Source organism: Mastomys coucha, unplaced genomic scaffold, assembly GCF_008632895.1.
Source record: "Mastomys coucha isolate ucsf_1 unplaced genomic scaffold, UCSF_Mcou_1 pScaffold21, whole genome shotgun sequence".
NCBI lineage: Eukaryota > Metazoa > Chordata > Mammalia > Rodentia > Muridae > Mastomys > Mastomys coucha.
This window is the reverse complement of record NW_022196904.1, coordinates 10,273,042-10,278,468: the sequence shown is the minus strand read 5'-3', so window position 1 is coordinate 10,278,468 and position 5,427 is coordinate 10,273,042. Positions and strand designations below refer to the sequence as shown.

At 40.2% G+C, this 5,427-nt stretch overlaps 1 pseudogene; it reads left to right on the top strand.

Moving 5' to 3' along the window:
* The first annotated feature begins 2,567 nt into the window (after window positions 1–2,567).
* Window positions 2,568–3,681, top strand: LOC116100371 (annotated as a pseudogene).
* Window positions 3,682–5,427: the final 1,746 nt, after the last annotated feature.

Genomic DNA, 5,427 nt, shown 5'->3' with positions numbered 1-5,427 from the left:
CCCCAATGGATGAGCAAAAGAAAGGACCCAAGGAGCTGAAGGAGCTTGCAGCCCCATAGGAGAAACCACAATATTAACCAACCAGTACCCACAGAGATCCCAGGGACTAAACCACCAACCAAAGAGTACACATGGAGGAACCCATGGCTTCACATCCATAAGTAGTAGAGGAAAGCCTTGTTGGACATCAATTTGAGGAGAGGCCCTAGGTACTAAGGCTCAATTCCCCAATATAGGGGAATGCTAGGACAGGGAAGCAAGAGTGGGTGTGTTGGTGAGCAGGGGGAGCAGGGATGTGCAATTCACTGTAAAAGGGCATTTATTTTATTGGTCCCTCTTAATGTTTAGAGGAAAAGTATTTCAATCAGAAGTCTCATATACAGATTACATATAATCTCCAACTACTTAAAATTTAATATGCATGCACACATACAGTGCACACAAGCACTTTGACTTCCTTATTAACAGAACTACTAAGATGAAAACCAAAAAACTCACAAATGTGCTCAAAAATCAACATGCAGGAAGTCCACTTGCTCATAGTAACATCAAGAGATTTGAAGATATGAGATCCCATGTTAATATGGAATGGTATATGTGTACTGTGAAATTTTGGAAATGTGTGAAGAAACTGAGGGAGGTTGATGCATTCACAGTGAAAATACCCAATAATATGTTTTAAATGACAATCAGTGAAAAAGGAGAAAGAGACTCATTTATATTTTAAAGACTTTAAAATCATATATCTATGTATATATGTATATATAAAGAGAAACAAGATGTCACACTCTGAGTTAGCTGTCATACCACCTGTAGAAGGGAGTTCCAAGGGAGGACATAAAAAATGCTCATGTTTACTCTCTCTTATCATGTGCTCTTCAGTATTTCAATGAGTATCTATCTCACATTCATTTTGTAAGTCAAAACAAATCTTAAAACTAAAAATAAATGCATACATAACAAATGGCTAATTAGTATTCATTTCTAGATGAATAGATTTTGAGTCACCTAGGAGACACACTTTCAGGCTTCTCAGGAAAGGTTTAATTGAGAAGCAAATATTCACTTAAATGAGGGCAACAATAGCTCTTGCTGGGGCCTCAGTAACTGTAAAAGAAAAAGAAAAAGAAAAAAAAATGAGAAAACCAACTAGGTACCAGGCTCTCTCTGTTTGTCTGTCTGTCTATCTGTCTGTCTCTCCCAACTGAAGATACAATATTATCAACTATTTCATGCTCTCACCACTACACCTTCCTCACCATGATGGACTGTCTTTTTTCAAACCAGTGGCACAAAGAAACCCTTCCCATTTTCATTGGATTGATTTACTTAAGTGTTTTGTCACAGAAATTAAAAAAGGACCATGTATGATTATAATCATTAGACAGCATGTATAGGGACACCAGCATGTCATATGTCATACTTACCAGAACACTTGTTCTGCTTATGGCTGAATTTGTGCTACAAAACAAGAGCTGAATGTTTCTTACCAGCACCACATAGCTTGATAAGCCTGTTTTTCTCCACAAGAGATACTTTAGAGGAAGTGTCTACTGCCTGATAACTGAATCATAGCCCAGAGATCTAGATCTCAGGCTCCTTATCCATCAACCTAATGCTCTCCTCCTCTTTCATAGATTAATGGAGCATTGATCCACCTTCTCCCATAAAGAGAATGTTACTTCCACTTTTTATCTCTGTTGTAATTGTCAGTCAATGAACACCAACTCTGATTCAAAATTTAACCTTCCCTAATGCTTTCCTCAGTGGACTTTTTTCTAAATTGGAAAAGGAAGGAACACTTTGGAGATTCTGCACAAAAAGATGGGCAAAGGGTAAACAATAAACACTGTCCTCAAGTTAATCCTTGCCAAGAATATATTCAGCTTAAAAACTATATTCTGAAATCCAAAATGTTTTCTCCAAATTATACACACTGCCTTTTGTGTCTTGGCTGTCTAATATACATCCTTAAATGATCCTCACCATACACTTCACAGTATCTTCACCTTCCTTTGAAATAATAATGAAGGGGGAACCAATAAAATTCACTGTGGATAGAGATGCAGCTGTAGTAGCATACCTCATTATAGATGCATGGAAAGTTACAACTTTTCACAGAAAGTTCTGGAGGAAAGAACAATTTCAGAATGTAAAGACACTATTATCATTCGGTCAGCACCCGCCGCAGCCACTGCTGTGTCCTGGAGCCAGAGGCTGCCCGCGACTGAGCGGGATGGACCAAGGGCCCCAGCCGGGGAGGCGCTGTGTCAGAGTCCACGGCCAGACGCCCCCGCAGTAGCGACCTCACGAGCGCCACGGCCCTGCATGAGCTTCTGCATGCCGAGGGCGGGCTTGCACCCGGCTGGCCCCACACTCGCCGCAGCCTACAGCCGCGCGCCAACGCCGCCTTCCCGCCCCGGCCTTGCAGCCCGGGAAACGTGGCCGCGGGCTGCATGGGCAGCACCCGTGCCCCGCCGCCGTTCCACTGCAGAGCTGCGTCGCCCTCGGTGCTGGACCCCTCCATGTGCAGTCCTTGGTTGGTGGTTGAGATCCTGGGAGCTCCGAGGCTTATTGACAGAAAAAGAGAATATGAAAGCATGAATATATGATGCAGTGACTTTTGATGATGTGCATGTGAGCTTCACTAGGGAAGAGTGGAATTTGCTCGATCCTTCCCAGAAAAGTCTCTACAAAGATGTGATGTTGGAAACTTACTGGAACCTCACTGTTATAGGATACAATTGGGAAGATCATCACATTGAAGAACAATGTCAAAGATCGAGAAGTCAAGAAAGGAATGTAAGATGTCATAGTGGAGAAAAAACATATGAAAATAAGCAATGTGATACAGCCTTTGAAATGCCCAGTCATCTCCAAAGACATAAAAGCATACATACTAGAGAGAAGCCTTATGAATGTAATCAATGTGGTAAAGCCTATCCATATCATACTAGTCTCCAATACCATAAAAGAATACACAGCAGAGAGAAGCCTTATAAATGTAATCAATGTGGGAAAGCCTTCTCACATCAGAGTAGTCTCCAACGTCATAAAAGAACACATACTGGAGAGAAGCCTTATGAATGTATTCAATGTGGTAAAGCCTTTTCACGTCAGAGTCATCTCCAATATCATAAAAGAACACACAGTGGAGAGAAGCCTTGTGAATGCAATCAATGTGGGAAAGCCTTTTCACAGCAGAGTCATCTCCAATATCATAAAAGAACTCATTCTGGAGAGAAGCCTTATGAATGTAATCAATGTGGTAAAGCGTTTTCACAGCCGAGTCATCTCCAATATCATAAAAGAACACAGTGCAGAGAAACCTTATGAATGTAGTCAATGTTGTAAAGCCTTTTCAGGTCACAGTCATCTCCAATATCATAAAAGAGCACATACTGGTGGGGATCAATTTGAATGTAATCAATGTGGTAAAGTATTTGCATGATCTAGTCATCTCCAAAAACATAAAGAGATCCTACTGGACAGAAACCCTAAGAATGTAGTCAATGAGCCAGGTGGTGGTGGCACACACCTTTAATACCAGCACTTGGGAGGCAGAGTCAGGCACATTTCTGAGTTCTAGGCCAGCCTGGTCTACAAAATAAGTTCGAGTATACCCAGAGGTATACAGAGCAACCCTGTCTTGAAAAACCAAAAAAAAAAAAAAAAAAAGGCTATTCACGAAGGAAAGGTCTCAAAAATATGAAAGTGCAAATACTAGAAAGAAATCTTATGGATGATGAATTTAATCAAGGTGGAAAAAGCCTGTCACAAAGTTTTTGTCTCCAAAAACAAAGTCAAACATATTGGAGAGAAACTATGAATGTAGTCAAGGTGCTAACTCCTTTGAATGCCTCACTAGTCTCCATAACATAAAAGATCCCATACTGGAAAGAAACTTCATGAATGTAAACCATGTGATAAAGCCTTTGCATGTCCTAATCATATTTAAATGCATTGAAGAGGTCATCGTAAAAAACAACAACAAAAACAACAAAAAAGCTGTTGATTTGAATGTGCTTTACCCTAAGGAATGGGACTAGTAGGAGGCGTGCCTTGTGGAATGGATGTCACAGTTTTGAAGTAAGTGAATTGCTATGGTGGTGGTCTTTGAAGCTCTGGCCCATACAAAACATCCCCTCCTACTACTTGACTGGAAGACAGTCTCTTCCTGGCTGGCTTATCATGAAAATGCAGAACTCTCAGCTCCTTCTGCAGCTTTATGCCTGCAAACATGCTGCCATTCTTTCTGCTATGATGGTAATGGACTAAAAATTTGGAAATGTAATGCAGGCCCAAGGAAATATTTGCCTTTGAAACATTAAAAAAAAAGACACTATTATCAATAAGGCTACTATGAACATAGTGGAGTGTGTGTTCTTATTGCATGTTGGAGCATCTTCTGGGTATATGCCCAGGAATGATATAGCTTGGTCCTCTGGTAGTACTATGTCCAATTTCCTGAAGAAATACCAAAATGATTTCTAGAGTGGTTGTACCAGCTTGCAATCCCACCAGCAAGAATGAGTGTTCCTCTTTCTCAACAACCTCACCAGCATCTGCTGTCACCTGAATTTTTGATCTTAGCCATTCTGACTGGTGTGAGGCAGAATCTCAGGGTTGTTTTGATTTGCATTTCCCTGATGACTAAGGATATTGAACATTTCTTTGGGTGCTTCTTAACCATTCAGTATTCCTCAGTTGAGAATTATTTGTTTAGTTCTGTATCCCATTTTTAATAGGATTTTATTTGGTTCTCTGGAGTCTAATTTCTTGAGTTCTTTGTATATATTGAATATTAGCCCTCTATTGGATGTAGGATTGGTAAAGATCTTTCCCAATCTGTTGGTTGCCATTTTGTCCTATTGACAGTGTCTTTTGCCATACAGAAGCTTTGTAATTTTATGAGGTCCAATTTGTCTATTCTTGGTCTTAGAGAATAAGTTATTGGGGTTCTGGCTTATTTATGACAGCCAGAAACTTGAAACAACCCAGATGTCCCTCAACAGAGGAATAGTTACAGAAAATGTGGTACATTTATACCATGGAGTACTACTCAGCTATTAAAAACAATGAATTTATAAAATTCTTAGGGAAATGGATGAATCTGGAGAATATCATCCTGAGTGAGGTAACCCAATCACAAAAGAACACACATGGTGTGCACTCACAGATAAGTGAATATTAGCCCAGCAGGTAGGAATACCCAAAATACAATCTACAAACCCAAAGAAACTCAAGAAGAAGAAAAACAAAGTGTGGATACTTCGATCCTTCTTAGAAAGTGGAACAAAATACTCATGGAAAGAGTTACAGAGACAAACTATGGAGCAGAGACTGAAGGAATGACAATCCAGAGACTACTCTACCTTGGAATCCTTCCCATATTCAATCACCAAACCCAGACACTATTGTGGATGC